The sequence below is a fragment of the Sturnus vulgaris genome, chromosome 15 (genome assembly GCF_052056855.1).
Source record: "Sturnus vulgaris isolate bStuVul1 chromosome 15, bStuVul1.hap1, whole genome shotgun sequence".
NCBI classification, from domain to species: Eukaryota; Metazoa; Chordata; class Aves; order Passeriformes; family Sturnidae; genus Sturnus; species Sturnus vulgaris.
In genome coordinates, this window is record NC_142257.1 from 18,949,459 (window position 1) to 18,969,617 (window position 20,159).

Below are 20,159 nucleotides of genomic sequence, written 5' to 3' on the forward strand. Positions count from 1 at the left end.
CTGCTGCACTCCTGAAATCCGTGAGTTGTCACCAACGTACTCCTACAGCCCCTCAGGTATATTCATTATTTGGATTTCTTTCGTAGTCGACATCTTTCTTCCCTATTTAATTTTGTGGCTAAGGAACCGGTCTCTCCATTAGCCTGGGAACCGCTGGGTTCCAGCACCTTTATGAAGGTGAGGGTGTGTACGTGAATTCAGGGAAAGCTCCAGGGGAAAGGAAAAATCTGCCTCTTTAATTCATCACAGGCTGGTTTTTCTTCTCTGTAAGTGGCTGGAGAGCACAAGGAAACAATAGGTATTTTAGAAAAATGGAAGTGGTGCACTATATGATTATAATAATAAGGAAATGCTCAGAGAACAATCACAAGAAATCCAGCTCTTAACAAGCTCAGGGTAAAAAAAACAATTAAGTGCTCAAAAACAAGCCCATCAATCTGAGTTAACAATCCTCCTGTGCTGTGGTGCTGCAGAGCAGTAAAAGCAGAGCAAATGTAAAGCAATCCAACCACTTTTGCCTGGTAGAAATCATATACAGATTGCAAAATGTATGGTGCTCCTAAACAGAACCATAAATCACTTGGACATTTCTCGAGTACAGATGCAGGTCCTGCTCCATTTCCTGGCTTTATTTCACTGCCAGTCCTGGACCTCATGAGTTCTCTCCCAATTCTCTTCTCTCGAGGCAGCAGAGCAGGGCTGAGGTCTATCATTCTAACCTTTATCAGTCACCCCCGTGCTGCAGAAGGAGCTGCACGGTGCTGACTGTCCCCTTCCTGCTGGAGGTGACACCCCAAGCTCCAGACTCCCAGCCTGTGCTTGTGCTGACCACAGGAGAACCTTCAGGACATCCCTATTTTTTATTTCCAGTTGTGCACAAAGCTGGAAGCTTGGACATGCCCCAGTCCAGAACCCCAGGGAGGAGCTGGAGCTGCTGGAGCCAGGCCAGAGGAGGCTCCAGGATGAGCAGAGGGATGGAGCAGCTCTGCTGGGAGGAAAGGCTGGCACAGCTGGGATTGTTCACCTGCACAGGAGAAGCTTTGGGCTGAGCTCAGGGTGGCCTTGAAGGAGCTGCAGGAAAGATGGAGAGAGATGATTGCCAGGGGATGGAGGGACAGGACACAGGGAATGGATGCCCACTGCCACAGGGCAGGGCTGGCTGGGATACTGGGAAAAGAGCCCATATTCTCCATTTTTTGCCACTTTTGGGAATACCTGGTCCACCAGCAGAGCCCCTTAACAGCGAGTGTTCCTTGGCTGCCAGCAGGCAGGAACCCCCACTGTAAGGGCATTGGGCACCCACCTGGGAAAGAGAAAAATTGCTGGGCACAACATAAATCCATGGGGAAACCTTGATCAGTTTCGCAGGTAGGATTTGTTCCTACAGGAACAACAGAACTCAGGCTTGAACCAGGAAAAAACCTTTCCCTAATGTTGAGTATTTTAGCAAGTATTCCCATGTGCAGTGTAAAAACTCTGCATTCAAAGCTCCGGGGATTCAGGTGGCAGAAGGGTTCATGGCTAAACATTTAGGCAGTCTCAAGATATTTAAGGATTGTTTCACAAACCCAGGGTTTCCCAGAAGACTGCATGGAATCCAAATGGATCTAAATCTCATCTTGGAGAGAGCAACACACTCCTTTGGTTCCAAGTTTTGCATTTAAACACCGTTTTTGTCTGAATCCCTGTCTTGCCCCTCCCCACCAGTTCTGATATATTTGCATCTAAATCAGCCTTTTCCAACCTTCCTTTGTGGGCTCACTTCCCCCCAGGCCTAGGGATGAGAGCTGGTGCCTCACTACAGCCTCTCCAGTCTCCCACAGGAATTCAACACCACTCTCAAATCCTGCTGCACCAACAGCCTTGGAAGACAATGAAAAACAAACTGAGCAAGCTTAAATATAAATACGTTTAATTGAGATCGTATAAAAATGTATTTTAAAGTAGTGAGAGATTAACAATAAATTGTACATATAATTCTTGTTCCTACATCCACATCCTGAAAACAAATTCTTCTCCAGATGCCCCGTTTAAGCTGTGGGCTTCAGGTTTCCATCTTCCCAACACCTTTCAAAGCAGCACTGACAGCTTTTCTTCCGACCACTCCTGCTGCTCCAGCAAGCCTCACACCGATTTACCTGTAATAAAAACCCAATAAAGACAGTTGAAAGGAGAAGCCCTGTTCAACCATTAGCACAAAGCAGTTAATTAGGTGATATTAACTTTTATATAAAAGATGCACACTAAAATATCTGCAACAGAGTTTTCCATTTTCTGCGAGTTGTCTGCATCCAGACTAGGCTGTTAACTCCACGGGCAGGAGTTACTCCACTCTCAGGCATGCAGAGTGCTGCCAAAACCCGGCACCACCGAGTGCCAGGACGGCCCTGCTGGTGCCAGGACAGCTCAGCAGCACCTTTCTCTCCCAGCAGCATAACACTGGCACAGGCACTGAGCAGCCACGGGCAGCTGACTACTGCTGGGAGAAAAAAAGAACAAAACTAGGGCCTTCACAGGGCAGAAATAAAGAGGCACCTCTCTGGTGATGCCTTCTCTCATCAAGCCTTTATCCAGCAAGAGCAATAGATAAGCTAAACCTGTTGCTGGATAAATCACGTTATTTCCACCTTGAGGACCTGAGGCTAGCACAGGAGGCAGCAGAGGCCTTTTAGTTAATTCAAGGCAGCAAAATAAACAGTTTTGCCCATTTCCACTTGTTGGTTCATGGTCACACCTCACCCACGTTGCTCCAGAGCTCTGCCTGTGCCTCACGGGCAGGATATCCCTTCACATCTCCTCTTCAAGGCTCCAGTGCCCTCCTGGAGAGGATTCCTTGGCTGTCCCAGCACAGCTCAGCTCAGGGGTTTCACACACGACGGGGCTGAGTCACCGCGATCTTCCACATCGGCTGAAGGCCTAAAGAGAGAACAGCAGAAACATCGTAAATAATCCGTTAATTCTATCTGTATTCATTCAGATCGACAGCAGCAACACGGCTTGTGGCAGAGGACAAAAGCCAGCAAACCGAGCAAAAGGCTGAGGAATCAGTGCTCGCAGCTGAGCAACACCCCCAGTCCCGGGGATGCAGAGTGGCCGGTAGGCAGAAACAACTAAATAAAAAAAAAGTGATTATTTCATGTGGTGCCTTCCGTCCCCAAAACCCCGGAGTCCAGCCCCGCTGTCCTCACCACCCGTCCCCTGTCTCTGTGCCCCCCTCACCTCATGGCGGCGGCGGCGCCTCATGGCGGCCCCGGCCCGAGCAGAGCCGCTCCTTCCCCTCACGGCAGGGATGGCAGAGAAGGGCTATGGCCGAGCAGAGCCATTCCTTCCCCTCACGGCGAGGGGCCATGGCCGAGCAGAGCCACTCCTTCCCCTCACGGCGAGGGGGCCATGGCCGAGCAGAGCCGCTCCTTCCCCTCACGATGGCGGAGCAGAGAAAGGCCGGGCGTGGCCGCGCTGCCGAGGTGATTCCGCAGGCACCGCCCCGCGGCTTCGGCCGCTCCCCCCGGGGCGGGGAAAAACCCTCCATAATCAGTCACAGACCGGTTTGGGTGGGATTTTAAAAATCATCGCGTCCCACCCCCTGTCATGGGCAGGGACACCTTCCACTATTTCAGGTTTTTCCAAGCCCCGTCCAGCCTGGCCTTGCACACTTGCAGCATTCCCGGCAGAGCCAGAGCAGGATCTGTGGAAGAACTGAACTCAAGCAGCAGCTCATGGGAAGCAGAGGGCTGGTGATTTGTTTCTCTGCTTTCCCCTGATGTGTCCCACTTCAGGCACAGGAGATACAAGTGTCAGCTCAGAAACAGCTGCCAGCAGCAAAAAACCCAGTTCTAAAATAAGCAGAGAATAAGTTGTGGTGCTGCTAAGTGCCTCGCTGGGAGAAACACAATTCCACACCTTCCCTGGCCTCCACTGGATGCCTTAACACCAGCCCAGTGCTCTGTGTATCCATGTCTGGGCACAGCAGTGTAACTGTGACCTCCCTCGCTGGGGATCCATTCAAAGGAAGTTTTTCTCTGGGCTTTGTGCTCCAGTGAGAGGCCTTTCCAGAGAGCCTGGCATCCCTCCCCCATGCTCCTCTTGTGCTTATGCTCTCAGAGCTCAGCAGTGAACTCAGCTGGAGCTGTGCCTTGCCTCAGGCAATCATCCACTCCAGCTCTGTCCTCTTCAAGTGCTTCACGGTCTATTTTCAGCCCAAGGCAGGCAGCTATTCTTCCTGGATGTGGGGTGCTCCTCCCTGGCTCAGCCTCATCCTGCCTTGTCCTGGGAAGCCCTGGACACGGCTGAGTGCAGGGAGAGAGGCTGGTGCTGAGCAGGACTTCGGTGCTTCCCCTGCCAGTGATGAAGCTGGGGAGGAACAGGGATGCCCAGTGCTGAGCACAGCACAAGCTGGCTGGTGGAGGGACAGGTAAGAGCAGACACAAAGCACTTCATGCTCTTGTTCCTGGAGGTCTCACTGCCCAGGGCAAGGGCACACAGGGATGGATGTGCCCTGTGCCCACACAGGGATGGATGATGACTCTGCTGAGACCCTAAGCCACAGCTTCAGTTTGGAAGTTGTTTAATTCATCAGCACAGCATGGGGCCCACATTAATATGCTTTGTCTCTTTTAACAAGACATTTTCAGCAGGATTGAGGAGATACTTCAAAAGCTTCCTGAATGCCAAATACCAGAACTCAGCAACTCTCAACTCAGGACCAGCCCCTCACTTCCCAGTATAATCCCCTCTGTGTGCACAGCTTCTCATCTGCTTGCTGGCCTTGGAGGGGGGCTCAAACAAAGGCCTGCACATCATTTGTGAATTTAGGGTGAAAAGCATCAAACCAGATGAAACACAGCAGCTCTGCCATGGGAATGAAGCCCTTTTCTGTCACAGGAATGTGCTCTCTGCAACAGTTGCAGCCAGTCCCTGTTGTTCATCTTGGCTTGGTGACAGCTAAACAGATCCTCCTTTTCTCCTGCAAGTGTTGTGATGGGGCTTGAAGAGACTGAGATGCTTTGTTCCAAGCCAGATCAGAGATATGAGTTACTACAAAACAAAAGCCCAGCTAGCCTTCAGGAGAGTTCCTCTAGTCTAGACACAGCCTCCCCTGAGCTCCCTGCATCCCAGCACAGCCCTGCAGCTTGTGTTCAAAGCAACTCAACAGGCTCCAGAAGCCTGAGTAACCCCTGTCGAGTGAGTGCTCTGTTACAGCATAAAGGAGGAATCACATCTGAGTGATTTGCTCCCATAAATTAGCAGGATGGGTTAAACCAGGACATGAGCACTGTCTGCTGGCACAGTGCATCCACTCAAGAGATCTGCACTGGCATGGAGCTATAGTGCTTCAAAATTCGTGTGCTCCAAGCCTGGGTTGGGACATGCCCCTGTGTAACCAATGTCTGCAGCTTCTGTGGCAGCCAGAGATCCTTTACTGTCACCTCAGCCCTGAACACAGCCGTGCCCAGGGCTCCCTGCCTGCCCCACCTCCAGCTCTGGCACTGCAGGCTTGGTGCTGTGATCCTTCTGTACTGAGCAGATTTTGGCTCAGATTTGGCCACACCATCAGTCACTGGAGAAAAAGACAGAGTGGTAGCATGGGAAGAGGAAGAAAATTCAGTAAACCTATGGAAGAAAAGATTTGTGGATTTACATCATCATTTAGCATGATGGTCACCTCCAGCCCCACAGCCAAGCAGGTTTGGACTCTGGTGAGAACTTGTGGTGTCTGTCACAGCTGGGACAGTGACAAACACTGCTGTGGTGTTTGTGCTCACACTGCACTGTGAGTGACACCAGCCTGGTGGGGCAGCCATGGCCTCCAGGCTGCCCTCTCCTCTCTGGGGAGATTCAGCACTCTCTGCACCCAGGCCAGGGCAATCCCAGGCATGAGCACAGACTGGGAGAAGAGCTCACTGACCAGCAGAGAAGGACTTGGAGATGCTCCATCTGCTCTGGAGCCAGGCTGGGAGAGCTGGGGGTGCTCATCTGGAGAGGACAAGGCTCCAGGGAGAGCTCAGAGCATAAAAGGGTTCCAGGAGAGCTGGAGAGGGGCTGGGGACAAGGATGGAGGGACAGGACACAGGGAATGGCAGGGCTGGATGGGATTTTGGGCAGGAATTGTTCCCTGGCAGGGTGGGCAGGGCTGGCACAGGGTGCCCAGAGCAGCTGTGGCTGCCCCTGGATCCCTGGCAGTGCCCAAGGCCAGGTTGGACATTGGGGCTTGGAGCAGCCTGGGACAGTGGAAGGTGTTCCCAGGCAGGAATAAAATTATTTTTATGGTCTCTTCTGACCCAACCCATTCTGTAATTCCATCATCTCCACAGAGGGCCCATTTCCACTTCCCCACTGCCATCACAAGATGGCATTCCAGACCTAAAAGCTGAGCTGGCTCAGCTCATACACAGAGATCTTTCCCAGGCCCTGGGGTATCCAACCCCAGAAGAAGCTGTGGATTTAACCCTGCCTGCTGAGCTCCTCTGCCAGGTCTCACCCTGACACTGCCTTTTAATCACATCCTAATGCCAGGGCTGTGCTTTAATCACCTGCACTGAAACACTGCTGCTGGTACTCCACAACCTCTGAGCCACCTAATTGCACTGCTTTAAGCCAGTTACACTTTTGACAGTGAATGGCATGCAGAGCACTTTAATCTTGACCTGCAACACCTCCAGCTCTTGCAGGGCCTCCTCTGCCCTCGAGGAGACACTGCTAATCAGACCAAGCCAGGATGTTTTTTAAAACATGGACAAAGGGAACCAAGGGCAAATCATGAGCGAAATGAATCTGAGTCATTTTGTTACAAAGCACTGTTGAAGGTAGAACTGCCTTTTCTTCCTTTTCTATGCCTGAGAATGATTTGGGAGAGTAGTGAGAAGCTTTTCAATAATTTTAAACTTCAAAATAATAACAAAAAAAAAAAAAAGAGAAATCATTCATCTTAGATAGGTTATTTTGAGTGATGTGCTTAAAGCCCTGGTGCAGTGTGTTATCCCCTGTGTCTGCTCCCACGTGTGAGTGGGTGCTCCAGGCTTCATCCACCAGTTGCTCCCTGCAAGAAGAGCCCATGATCCAACCATCTCCTTCCCTGGCTGGCCAAGGGCCTGCAGCCTCCCACCAGGGCTTGGTGCCATGTGCTGGGTGCCAGCTCTGCCAGCACAGCTCCTGGGGGTGGCAGTGGGGCAGGATGTGCTGCTCAGCTGTCCTGGAGGCTGAGGCTGTTCCCTTACCATGGAGCAACCTTGCTTGGTCTTGTCAGAAAAATTAATCTACAAACACCAGAGGTTAATGTCCAAAAATGAGACAGAGGAGTCCTTTTTCTTTATCTGAATAAAGGGAGAGGCCATGGGCCATTCCTCTGGGGTCTCTCAGATTTTTGGAGCACTCACCTCCCTTTTTATCCCAAGTTCCCTCTCTCTTTCCCCATGGGCTGAGGTACTTGAGAGGCACAGACTTCCCAGAACACCTGATACCTGAGATTCCCCTCTAATGCACAACCCTCCCTTTTAATTGTTAATTCTTATGGAATTCATGGTTTTTCTCCATTGCTTCTTTCATCTTTTAATATCCAGTTTCATTTATCAGCAGCCCTACAGTTTGTTTGTAAAAGCAAATATCTTTTTCCATTCATCAACCAGTGGAATCCATCCCATTGTTTCTTTTATGTCTCAGTGCTGGTTTTATCTACCAGCAGACCCACAGCTCGTTTGGAAAGACAAATCCCTCATTCCTCTCATTCTGGAGGAAGGAGCAGTGGGGAAAGGTGACAGACCCCCCAGTCAGGCTGCCAGAGGGGTGTGCACCAGTAAGGGCAGTGCCCCCCTGGATGTGGCTGGGCAGGGGTGTGCCCTGCCTGTGGGACCCTGCACCCCTCTCCCCTTTTCTCCCCCTCCAAGCCCACCTGGGTGTCCTGGCCCTGTCAGAGCCTGGTGTTTTTCTTGTTCAAAATGCACTCGAGGAGCCTGTGCAGCTCCCTCTGTTCTGGCCTGAAACTGCTGCACAGCAATTTCTTTTTCCATTTCATCTCTGGCAAAGCCCTTCAGCTTTGCTCCCTTCCTTTTCCACCCTCCTCTCCTCCTGCTGAGCTTCTCCCTGACCCAGTGTCCTTCCCTGGTGTCCCCTTCTGTTCCCATCTCCTCTTTAACTCTCATTTTTCTGCCCTCTCTCTCCTTCAATGCTCAAACCCAGAATACAGATCACAAACCACAAGCTCTGCTATTCATCTCCCAGCTCCTAAACCACTTTCTCAGTGTGATAAATGTGCTAATCCTGTGCAGAGGATCCTCTAGGATGCAAACCCTGCAGGGATCCGTGGCAATCTCATGGCATCAACCACAGGGTCAAACGTGCAAGGGGGGGTTGCAGCTGCCTTGCCCTGAGTGTGGGCACCACAATCAGCTCCCCTTAGGAATTCAGACCTGCCAAAGCTCACCAAACACTCCTGGGTGCTTCCAGTGCCCCACCAGCTCTCTTGGCAGCAAGGAATTTGCTTTAATTCTGTGAGTTTTATAAAGCCTGACTCAAATCCCAGGGATTTCAGGCAGTGCTGACACCCAGAGCCCTGGGATCAGGTGCTGGGGACACATGGGTGGGCACATCAACCCAGCATTTTAGAGCAGAGCTAACTAGGAACAGTTTATTCCATTAAGAAAAAAGGAAAAAAATATCATTCTTAATTAGGACAGAAACCCCCAGATAGGCTTTTTTAAAGAAAATGGCTAAATATACCATTTTTGCTTTGATTTGAAAATATTTTTTGCTCTTCAGACTGTAAAACACATTTGAATTGATGATGCATTTCACAGCAAAAATACATCCCTTTTCATCTTGAAAATGCTGAAATGAGTTGTTACAAAATTTTCAACATTTACCCCCTTTCTTAAAAAATAAAATTTTTAATTTAGATGAAATGTCTTTCTTTTTTTTTTCCTAATGGGAAACTCTTGATTACATTTTTACCCAACAGCTCTAATTAGAAATAACAATTACAGTTGATTCTTGGTGGGGTAATAAACAGCTGGACTGTGCAGCCCTCTCTACTCTGGGACTTTCAAACAAGCCCCAACCCTGGCAGTTTAGCTTTCTGCAACATTTTAGCCTTGTCTAGTCACTGGAATTTATTTTTCTTTCTTTTTTCCCCTACCCTTTCTCCTCTGAGGGTTAGTTTTTACCAGTGCAGCATCTCTAACAGTCAGGGAACTTCACAGTGAGTTGAGATCACATTGATTTCTTGAGGAAGAAGCTGCATACTAATTTTTTTCCTATTTTTCTCCCTCGAGGAAAGCAGGTAACAGCTCCAGGAAGGATTTATAGATATTATGTTCACCTGCTGCCTGACAGGGAAGTCTGAGGTCGGTGAGACCATCATGGACACGAGGAGACTTTGGCTGGTGTGCTGCAATGCTGGAATTGCTGGGAAAGCACGTGGGATTAAAGCAGAACAGGTAAACCTGACAGAAACATCAGGTGAGGATCAGGGGATGGATCAGTCCATGCCATGCTGCCAGAGCTTCCCCCTGCCTCCAGGATGATCCTCACAATCCCCCAGCTCTTGGGGCAAGTGGAGCAGTGTGACTGGAGAGGGATTGGGGTGGAGGGGAAAGAAAGATGTCAGGCTGCTCTTAAACCCTCAAACCCTCTGTTCCAGACACCCAGGCAGGTTTGTGCAGCCTTTGCAGGCAACCTCCAGAGAGCCAAGAGGCTCTGGGGTGTCCTCCTTCATGAAACCAGTGTCCCCAGTGCCACTGTGACTCCTGGGCTGCCTGTCCAGTGCTTTCCATCGCTGCTCATCCCTGTGCTGGCTGTGAAGGGCTGATCTTCTCTCCCTGGAAACGAGCCCACGACTTCAGCCTGTGCCACCTTGCCCCTCCCACTCCCCTGGCACGCAGTTATTACCTTCCTGTACAAACCTGAGGTAGTATTAAACGAGAGGGAGGTTTTCATACACAGATGTCCCTGTGATTAATGGATTAAGAGATTCTGTGCAAATTAAAGCCTTTCTTCATACTTCACACATCCAGCTTTTCAGCTGTTGCTCTTTCCCTTCTAGTCCTTTACAGAAGTCCCTGTGGGCCTTGTTTGCCCCATCCCTTTTGCTGCAGTTTTCTCCCCACAGTGACCCAGGGATGTGGCTGGCACTCATTTTCCCCAAAGCCTTCACCCCACTGAGTCCTGGGCAGTCCCTGCAGGCCCAGCTTGATTCCTATCCAGGAGAGACAACCTCTCTAATGGTGGCATCCTTTCAGAGGGAAAAGGGCAACTGAACCCTCTGGATGGCTCTGCCTTGCTGTGTTAAACAGCATCCCTGGCTTTTCTCTGGGTATTCCCCCAACTAAAACTACTTGCAGGTACTTTTAATATGAAAAAATCACTAAAAACAGAGAGTTACCTTTTGAGGGGCAGCACTGTGAGGCTTCACAGTAATGGCATCTTGTGACTAAATTTTGTTTTTTTAAATGTGCAGTTATGTCTCTGGGAGTGTTTAGCACCAGTCAGGTAATTTCATTTGTGACCAAATTTGGGACATGTTGCCACAGCTGAGCTACTGGAGAAGCCAAACAGCTTTGAGGAGAGGAGCCTGGTGGCTTCTAGATGAGCATGTGGAAGTCCTGGGCACAAACCCACACAGATTTTCCTGAAGAAAATCTGAATTCCTTCAAGGAAGGGGTTTAACCAAGAGGGAACAATTCTATGAGGAAAATCTGAATTCCTTCAAGGAAGGGATTTAACCAGGAGGGAGCAATTCTATGAGGAAAATCTGAATTCCTTAAAGGAAGGAGTTTAACCAGGAGGGATCAATTTCATGAAGGAAATCTGAATTCCTTCAAGGAAGGGGTTTAACCAGAGAGAACAATTCTATGAGGAAAATCTGAATCCTTAAAAGAAGGGGTTTAACCAGGAAGGATCAATTCCATGAAGAAAATCTGAATTCCTTAAAGGAAGGGGTTTAACCAGAAGGGATAAATTTCATGAAGAAAATCTGAATTCCTTAAAGGAAGGGGTTTAACCAGGAGGGATCAATTCCATGGAGTGCAGGACAGTGATGCTGTGGGACCAGGACAGGGACTCTGTGCTCATTAACACCCTTGGCACTAATGAAGCCCAGGAGCAGCTGCAAGCAGAGCCAGCTGAAGGATTCCTGCTGCCTCCCACCAAATCATCAATTACCTATCTGCTTAGTCCTTTTCTTCATCCTTTTACAATCTAAATAGCACATTTTATAGTTGCTGCTAAGTGATGTGATCAACATCAATTACCTACTAAAAGAGAATCAAGTCTTGATTTAAAATTAAGTGCTGCATTTTCCCATGTTCTTTATATGTAGCCAACAGAATAATTGCAGTGACATAAAAACTAATTACACAACTCCACAATTAGGCCTCCCTCCTAGTGCTGTGATTGTCTTTAAGTATACTGATGAAAAATTAGTCCCAGTCCCAAATTACTCTCTCACACCCATCTTCTCTAATACCTTTGGAAAAAGCCTTCCACCCCATCAGACCAAAGAGAGGAACTCGAGATGCAGAGGGTAATATATGCAGAGTGTATTTTCTTATCTCTTTGATACGGTTTCAGATGTGGGATTTGGTTGGGATTGCCCAGGGATGCAGCAGTGCTCCTCTCTGGATGGACTGAGCATCTCAGTGAGGCTTCCCAAACTCCCTGGTGGCTGCTGTGCCATCACCCTGAGACAAGCAGGGAGAAAATCCTCTTCCCAGTACCCCAGCTGACATTTGGGGCTCCTGGGCTGCAAGCAGAGAGCCCAGTCCAGCCTGGCTGCCAGCCTTGGGCTTGGTGTGTGGAGCCCAAAAGGAGAAGGAAGAGGCTGGAGTACAGCAAAGACCAGCAGTTACACCCAGGCAGCTGCCTGAGAAACCATAAACCCCAACAAAAATCATAAGCATCAATAAAGCTTTGGTACACTCCTGACAGGCTTTGAGGGATTTGATTCCAGATTATGTTTTTCAGATGTTTACAACCAACCTGGAAAGACTGAAAATATTCAATTACTGGCATGGAGAGCTGAGATTTGCTTACAGTCAATCTCCTGCCTCCTGGATCTCTGTGGGTGCCAGCAGTGAAACTCAGCATGGGTGAGCAGACCTGTGGGGACAGTGACCCAGGGACAGGTCCCCTGATGTCGCTGAGAATCTTTCACTGGATAATTAAACATTGCAGGTTTGATTTTGGGGCTGGCAGGTTGGCTTTGGCTGCTGTGCAGTGGATCCCATGGCCTGTTCCTCAGGCACAGCCCAGCCCTTGCCAGGGAGGGTTGCACAGCTCGTGGCTGTCGATTTTCCATCATTTCTGCAGTGCCATCACTCAGTCTCAGTCGGGAGAGGGGTGGGAAATGCTTTGGCATGATTTTAATCAGCAGAGTGCTTTGAGTGAATGAGGTGAGGGGACCAGTGAGCTCCCTGTGCCTTCTCTGACTTTCTCACCTCATTTCAGCATCAACCAGGGGTGCCAAGGCTGAGAATTTACACCCTTGTATTTACCTGAAACCTCACTACCTTCCTCAAAACCTGTGAAAAATAAACAGGGTGGTGAAGTAGCCTGTGGCAGGGACGATGTGATGTGTCTCCTGATCACTGTGAATATTCCCTCCTGATCCCCAGCACCCATCCCAGATATCCCCACCTTGTCCCCAGCCCAGAGCACTCAGTGCCACCACCAGGGATGGGGATCCAAACCTCCCTGGACAGTTCCAGTGCCTGACCACCTTTTCCATGGGGAAATTCCTCCAGAATTTCTCCTAACACGATGCAGAGAGGCGCCCCCAGCCAGGCAGTCCCATCAGTCCCTTCCTGAGGGACAGATCCTGCAGGGATCCTGCCTGCTGCCCGGGACACGCCGTTCCTACAGCCAGGGAGGCCAGAGCCCGCCCAGCACAGCCCAGGGCCAGACCTGGGACACGGCTGAGCCCGGCCTGGGACAAGGGACACGGCTGAGACTGGCCCGGGACAAGGGATGTGACTGAGCCCGGCCTGGGACAAGGGATACAGCTGAGCCTGGCCCTGGACAAGGGACGTGACTGAGACAGGCCAGGGACAAGGGACACAGCTGAGCCTGGCCCAGGACAAGGGACATGACTGAGACTGGCCCAGGACAAGGGACATGACTGAGACTGGCCCAGGACAAGGGACACAGCTGAGCCTGGCCCAGGACAAAGGACATGCCTGAACCCGGCCAGGGACAAGGGATACGGCTGACCCCAGCCCAGGACAAGGGACACAGCTGAGTCCAACCCAGGACATGGCTCAGACCGGCCCAGGACAAAGGACACGGCTCAGGCTCAGCCCGATCCGAGAAACGGGACACGGCTGAACCGAGCCCGGCGAACGCAGCCCAGGACACGGCCCGGCCGGGGCAGCGCTGCCTCCTCACGGGGCATGGGCGGGGCCAAAGCCAGGGGGCGGGGCCAAGGGCGGTGGTTACCGAACATACCAGGCCAGGGGGTGTGGCCAAGATTGAGGCTGTGCTGATTGGTCAGGGCTGGCCCGGGGGCGGGGCCAAGGGGGATGAGCAGGGTCAAAAGCGTCGTTGATTGGTCAGAGCGGCCCAGGGGGCGGGGCTGCTGGGTCGGGCGGAGCGTGCGCAGTGCGGAGCGGTGAGTCGGGGTGGGGGGGGTCGCGGTGGGAGGCGCTGCTGGAGCCCCGTCAGGGCCGGGCCGTGACTCCGGGTCGGGGACCCGCGGTCGGGGATGGAGCTCTGCTCCCGGCCCCGTGGGCTCCGGCCGCTGCCTCCTCTGAGCTGCCCTCGTGCGAGCGGAGCCGGTGGTGAGGCCTTGCCGGGCTGAGAGCGGCCGGGCCCGGGCCGGCAGGACAGGTCCCTGCCCGTGTTTGCAACAGCGACCGCAAACGCGCGCCCTGTGACGGGCACTAAGGCACACACTGAGGGCAGGACACGGATCCCTTACACATAAACATAAATATTTACACGTAAGTTTCCTCCAAAGGGCAGAGTTGGATCCTGCCTGGAGCACGAGTGTGCTCCAGCCTGCTGTGTGCCCAGGCTGCTGTGGAATAAAAACGTGCTGGAGTAGCTCTGGGATATTAAATTGGTTGTTTCTTCAGGGTGTGCGCTCTGTAACACGAGGTCTGAATTTTAAAACTGGTTTAATTGTTTTGGTACAAGCCTGCATATGGCTCTCTGGCTGGAGAACTGGTAAAACGATGCGTTGCACAAGGCCGGGAAGGGAACGCTGAGCAAATGGGATTTTGTATATAAACACTGTTTGGAATGTTGCCTTGAAATGTTTAAGTTCAGTGGTTGACTAACGCTTGCATTGGGAGAGATCTTTAACAGAGCTGTGCTGCCGCCCACCTCGGGAGGGTCTGGGTTTATACCACGTTCTGTAGACACAATTTCTTAGGTCCAAGTTACTAATTCTGCAGTGTTTTTTCGCTAGAACTAACCCAGTCCAAGTGCGGCACAGAGGCAGAGCTGCCTGCCCCGCTGTTGCTCAGCTTGCCTGCCAAGGGAGGAGAATCTGCAGGGGCATTTCTGTGCTGGAGCTGTCTGTGGAAGAGGCTGCTCCGTGCACAGCCCAGCAGGAACCTTTTAAGTGCAGATAAGTCTCCAGAGGACGTTAGAAGACGATGACACACCCTGTCATTTACAGAACGTGCTGCCGCAGTGTTCTGTGATGTTCGAATTCATTTGTTCTCTGGGAGTAGCATTGTTAAGGGATGGACTTCTAATTTTCTCTCTTTTCTTTTCCTCAACCCTGCCTTAAAATGACCCAGCCTGGGCCCACTTTGTTTTCCAGCAGCCTCTAGGGCGTTTCTATGGTGGAAATAACCAAAATACAGTCCCAGAAACTTCAGTGTAGGAGTCCATCTACCAGAGGTGAGAGAGCAGTGTTGTGATTTCCTGGAGACCGCTGTCTGTGTGACCATGTATTTATTAAATGTGAAGGGATACAAATACAATTCTTCGGAAGAAATCAGCTGGAAACAATTGCTGGTGAACTGTCAGGACAGCCTTTGAACCCACAGTGTTGTCCCTGTGTCCTGAAGCAGCACAAGAGCAGGGCTGGTGCTACTGCCACCATCATCTTCATTTTTACATGAGAATTCCTTTAGCCTGAGCAATAAAACACCTGGAAAACTCCAGCACCCCCAAACCTGTCTCTGTCTGCTTCTGCTTGGGTTGGGCAGGTGGGGTTGAAAGCACAGAAGCTATACCTTGAGAATTTGTGAGGTGGTGGATTATTGGGATAAATTTAGGGATAACAGTCATCCTTTCTATATGCTAATCCTCTCTGCTACGACTCCTCCGTGGCTTTTATAACCCACCTCAGCTCTTACACTCAGCATTCTCCTCTGAGAAGCAACGTTCCACTCGTGAGAGGTGAATCAGCTTTAATTAAGATTTGTCGAGCTCTTTGTTGATATGTTCTCAATAGCTGGTTGCTATTTTTTTTTTTATGAACACTCAGATATTCTTAGCACCTGAAGTGGGAAGTGACACAAAGCTGGGGATCTCTGGGAAGCAGCCCTGCAAAGGGAGACAGCCTGTTCACCGAGGCTTTGTCAAATCCATCCTGGCTACAGTTCGTGAGGCAGCTCAGCAAAACCCCAAATCCCTCGGAGTCTTTGGGAAATCTCAAATGTTCCTGAGAGCTAAGCCCTGCTTTTGCATGAGATTTGTAGCTTTTGCCCCCTTGCTGGATTTCTCCCAAGCTCTGCTGGTTGGGTTTGGTGCAGCTGTGTTGTGCTGGCACCAGCTGCTTTGTAACACCTTGTGGCAATGGCTTCAGTGGCTTTCAACAACTTCAAATTGGGGTGTCTGGGGTGGGCAGGGCTGGGTGATGGCCTTTGTGGGCTTCAGAGAGTTGCTGGGTGGGGTGGGGGACAGGAGGGAAGCAGGGCAGCATCCCATTCCCTGCTGGTTTCTCTGCTGTAGCAGCGAGCTGCAAATGAAGCTTGACGAGCTGAGCTTCATTTGTGAGGGATAAGGGAAATGGTCACGGTGCTGCTGGGTCTGTGTTTGTGTGGGTGCCCCTCAGCAGGATGAGGAGCTCTGTTGTATTTTGGAGAGGAGAATTTGTTCATTTGGCTTTGGCACTGCTGGAGGAGAGGAGATGGAGGATTCTAAAATGAAATGTGAGGCTGGAACAGCCTCCTTGTCCATGGCTCTGTCCTGAGCCAGGTGAGAGATCCTCAGCTCCAGGCTGGGCACTGGTGGATGATCTGTTCCCTCAAGTTCCCTCTGGGCCTTGATGGAATCCCAGGATGATGGAATGTCCTCAGAGAGCCTGACAGCTCATCTAACTTCCCCTTGCAGCAAACTGAGCTGCCAGTTTGTCTCTTGCCTTCATAGAACGAGGAGCCCCATGGCTGGCTGTTAAAATCTGAGAGCTGGTACCAGCCCTGGAGGGAGCAGGGATGGAGAAATCCCTCCCCAGCTGGTGTGGGGCAGCATTTTCTGTGCTGCTGAATGCTCTGCTGCCTGCCCAGACCCTCTGGTCAGTCTGTCACTCAGAGGTGACACCCAGCACAGAGGCCAGAACTGGGCATTTTCTGTTCTGGATCACAGAGTGATGTTCAGCTCTTTGGAGCTCTGGTGCCACAGCACTGGCACATTTAGTCTGGTCCCCAGGTTCCCTCTGCCTGAAGAGGTTTTTGTTTTGTTTGTGTACTTGATCTCTGTTTGTGCTGTTTCCAAGTGCATTTCTTTGCATTGTTTTCCTTGATTTTCTTTCTATTGATTTGTGGGTGTTTTGGGAACTTTTTTTCAGTTTATCAATTCTGATCATGACCTCCAGAGTGCTTCCAGCTCTTAACTCCTGGGCATCCTTTCAGGTTTTATAAAAGTGCCTTCTCTTTCGTTGTTCAAACCATTAATGGAAAGGATGAACAGAAGCAGACCTGGGCTGAGCTCCCAGGGCCCATAGACAGGGATTTCTCCTGTGGTGACAGGGAATTGCTGACAGCCACCCCCTCAAGTGCATGGGGTGGACTTGCTTTGGTTGTTCTTTTTTTTTTTTTTTTTTTTTTTTTTTTTTTCTTAGTTAATAATGAGCACTGGGCCTCATTAAGATGAGCTCACCCAGCCCCAGCTCCTCTGGCTTTTGAAAGCATCAGATGGATAGAGAGAAAAGCTCCTCTGTGCTGGTCAGGGTGTGATGGGCAGGTGTCTGTAGGGGAGGATTGTGCTCTCTTTCTGAAGGCTTAGGTCATTTTTAAGAGCTTTCATGACCATCCTTTACCTGGAGCTTCTTGCTGGGACTGGCACAGCTCTGAGGCAATCCTCAGCAGTGGGCTGGGCATGGGGGAAGTTGTGTCCAGCATCTCCTGCTCCCCTGTGTTTCTCCATAGGTCTCTCCTCAATAAGAGCTGAGTTTGTCTGTATGTGACAAAGGTAGTAAAAATACATTTTTCTCCTCAAGCAATTCCAAGTTCTTTGCGTGGTTGCTCTTCTCTGGAAAAGATAAAACTACTTGCTCTGGAGAAATGAATGACACTCATTTTTATTCCTAACTAGTGTGTGTCACGGTGGGAGTGGTTGCAGGATACCTCAGTGATGCTTCAGCAAGAGCAGTTACTTGAGCTGAAATAAATTTCATTGCCCAAGCAGGAGCAGCTCTGCCCTCCCTGAATTCTGTGAGTACTGAGCTGCTGGGCTCAGCTGCCTGAAGTTTTAGAATTTAGAATTTTCTCAAGTGCTCCTCCACCTGCTATTCCATCTTTCTTTGCACATGGGTGGCTGTGGGGTGAAATGTGGGCCCCACCAAATTTAAGGACAGCACAGATTCCCCTGTGGTGTTCACATCTTTCTCCTCTCCAGGCTGGTAATTTGTGGTGCCCAGCTGTTCACCCCAGCTGTGCTTCAGGGACACCATCAACAGGATGGAGACCCTGGGCCCTCTTTGTTCTCCTGTACTGGTCCATGGCTGATGGTAGAGTCATGGAATCATGGAATATTCTGAGTTGGAAAGCACCCACAAGCATCACTGAGTCCAACTCAGTGGGTGTCCTGACCTAATTTCAGCTCCAGGGGAAAAAATTCAGGCTCCCAAAAACATTCCTATGGCTTCTGTAGGATTCTTCCTCGCTGTTCTCCAGGGGCCTGAGTGCTGTAGTTAAATATGGATGGAAGGGTTGTGTTCCACTCTGGATTGCAGCTGAATCTCAGTGGTGGATAAATTGCATCCCAAGTCTAGTTTGCAAAGCCCTCTGGGCTTCATGGGCTGCAGGAAGCTGTGTTTTATTCTAGATGTGTGTTTGCTGATAATTCTGTAGGATTTGCAGACAGCAGGTTGTAAGAGGCCTGATTATACTGGTTCCCTGTGCAGTCAGACTCTGCCCAAATAATTCAAGTGCCTGCTGCAGAGAGAGGGAAAGGAAGATGGAAAGATGATTTAGAAATCTCTGGAGTTGATGGGAAGAAGATGCATGTGTTGATCTGAAGGAGGTACCAAGCCACGTATATGCCTTTAAACATCTAAATAGAAGTCAGGATTTTTTTTAATGGTTGCCTACTTTAAGCCCAAATAATTCCTTTAACGAGAGGTTTTAAAGGTTTAACTTAATTTTAGAATTTTTATTTCAGGCATACTTCCATAAAATTAAGTTTTTGAACGCAGAATGCTTTAATGTCTTCTGTGTTGCTGCTCATTTGCAAGAAATCTCTGCACAGTTATTTCTTATGTACCAGTTAAATCTATCAGCCAACAGATGTCAAGTGTAGCAAAAATGCTATAATAATATTATGGTCTAATAATAGTTATAATGATTCTAATTACCTGGTGCAGCTTCAGAGAGAGGCAGATTGAGGAATGAGTGCAAAGGAGGTGTTTAACCTTGAACTGCAGAACAGGGCACTTCCAGAGGTGCCTGTGCTGCTCCCCCTCCTCCCTATGGGACATCCCACTGCCTTGATTTCCTCCAGCAAGGTGGGAGCAGCTCTCTGCTGTGTTTTAAATGCTCAGAGCTCATCCTGGCTGTGTTCAGAGGATGAGCAGCTTTCCTGCAATACCTGGGAGTGTGAAGCCTGCTCGTTTTTAACCTCTGTGTGCCCTGCTCTTGTCCTGGTGATTGTGGCACAGATTGCTCCCCTGTGCTTGTGCTGCTCTGAAGGGTCAGGAGAGGCTTTGCCCCGGCCTGGGAAGCACAAAGCCAGAACTTGTGATGGGAGAGATTTGGGGGTGTGCAGGGGAGGGGCTGGGAGTTGTTGATCCCAGATCCCAGTTGTTGATGGAGAGGCTTTGGTAGGAGAGCACTGGGTTGGTGCCTGAGTGCTGTGCTGGCCTTGCCTTGGACAGTGTGGCCCCACAGAGCCTTGTCACAGTCTCCTTTCCCACTGCTCCATGTGCCAGTTCCCTTTGTTCCATCCCTGCCGTTTCCCCCGTTCCATCCCTGCCATTTCCCCTTTTACATCCCTCCCAGTGCCCTTTTACCACCAGATTTTTCCTTTAGGATGAATCCTGGCCTGTATTTTCTGTGTCCCTGTGTTTTTTACCGTGTCCCTGTGTGTTTTTTTTTGCCGTGTGCTGTTGGTGCCTTGGGGTCCCAGTGCTCGTTGTTGCTGTGCTGTGCTGGATCCCCTCGTGTCACAGCTGCTGATTTTAATCCTGTGCCATGCAGGGGTGAGGAGTCCCTGGTTCACAGAGCAGCAAGCTCTGCGTGGGCTGCAAGTTGACAGCTATCCATGATTATTTGCTGAACCTTCTTCCTATAAATAATTGATTCACAGGCTGATGAGAACTACAGGAACTTGTCTCTCAGTTGCTCTCCCTGGCATGGCAGCAGCTGGAAATCTGCTGTTTCCCTATAAAATGGATCCAGAGGTGCCAATGCAAGGTTTTCTTTATTTCCAGCTGCTCCTAGACATGCTCTGCTGCTCAGATCCCTGCCTGCCAACACCTGCAGCACACCTTGTGCCAGGGCTCCTCAGGGGACAGCTCTGCCACCTTCAGCCTCCCCTTTGGGGATGTTCAGCCTCTCCCCTTTGGGGATGTTCAGCCTCTCCTTTGGGGAGGTTTGCCTTCTTGCTGGAGTCAGTGTGTGTGTGTTGATGCATCACCATGGAGATGAGGCCCCAGGAGCTGCAGGTTCAGCCTTTTCCAGGCTCACGTGAAGAAGGATGCCCTAACGGGCTCCTCTTATTTAGGGAAAATGATTTCTTGGAGTAAATAAATCCTCAAAGAGCACTTGGCATCAGCCCAG

General features: G+C 50.3%; 1 protein-coding gene, 1 long non-coding RNA gene and 1 other non-coding gene across 6 annotated transcripts in view; 1 reads left to right on the forward strand and 2 right to left on the reverse strand.

Annotated features, from left to right (window-relative positions):
• Window positions 1-1,895: 1,895 nt before the first annotated feature.
• Window positions 1,896-3,352, reverse strand: LOC148222064 (uncharacterized). The gene is made up of 3 exons (XR_015807042.1): window positions 3,220-3,352; window positions 2,735-2,916; window positions 1,896-2,138 (listed from the first exon to the last, which is right to left on the reverse strand). It is a non-coding gene; the product is annotated as an uncharacterized LOC148222064 (long non-coding RNA).
• Window positions 2,281-2,484, reverse strand: LOC148222065 (small nucleolar RNA SNORA74). The gene has a single exon (XR_015807130.1). It is a non-coding gene; the product is annotated as a small nucleolar RNA SNORA74 (small nucleolar RNA).
• Window positions 3,353-13,532: 10,180 nt separating the features above from the next.
• Window positions 13,533-20,159, forward strand: part of SIL1 (SIL1 nucleotide exchange factor) — a 92,497-nt gene continuing 85,870 nt past the window's right edge. The window contains exon 1 of one of the 4 annotated variants that reach the window (XM_088173916.1): window positions 13,533-13,594. The gene's annotated coding sequence lies outside the window, so the exon portion shown is untranslated. Of the gene's footprint in view, window positions 13,595-13,628; window positions 13,926-20,159 lie in introns of those variants that run through there. The other 3 variants (XM_088173915.1, XM_014889617.2, XM_088173918.1) reach the window with 3 other exon arrangements.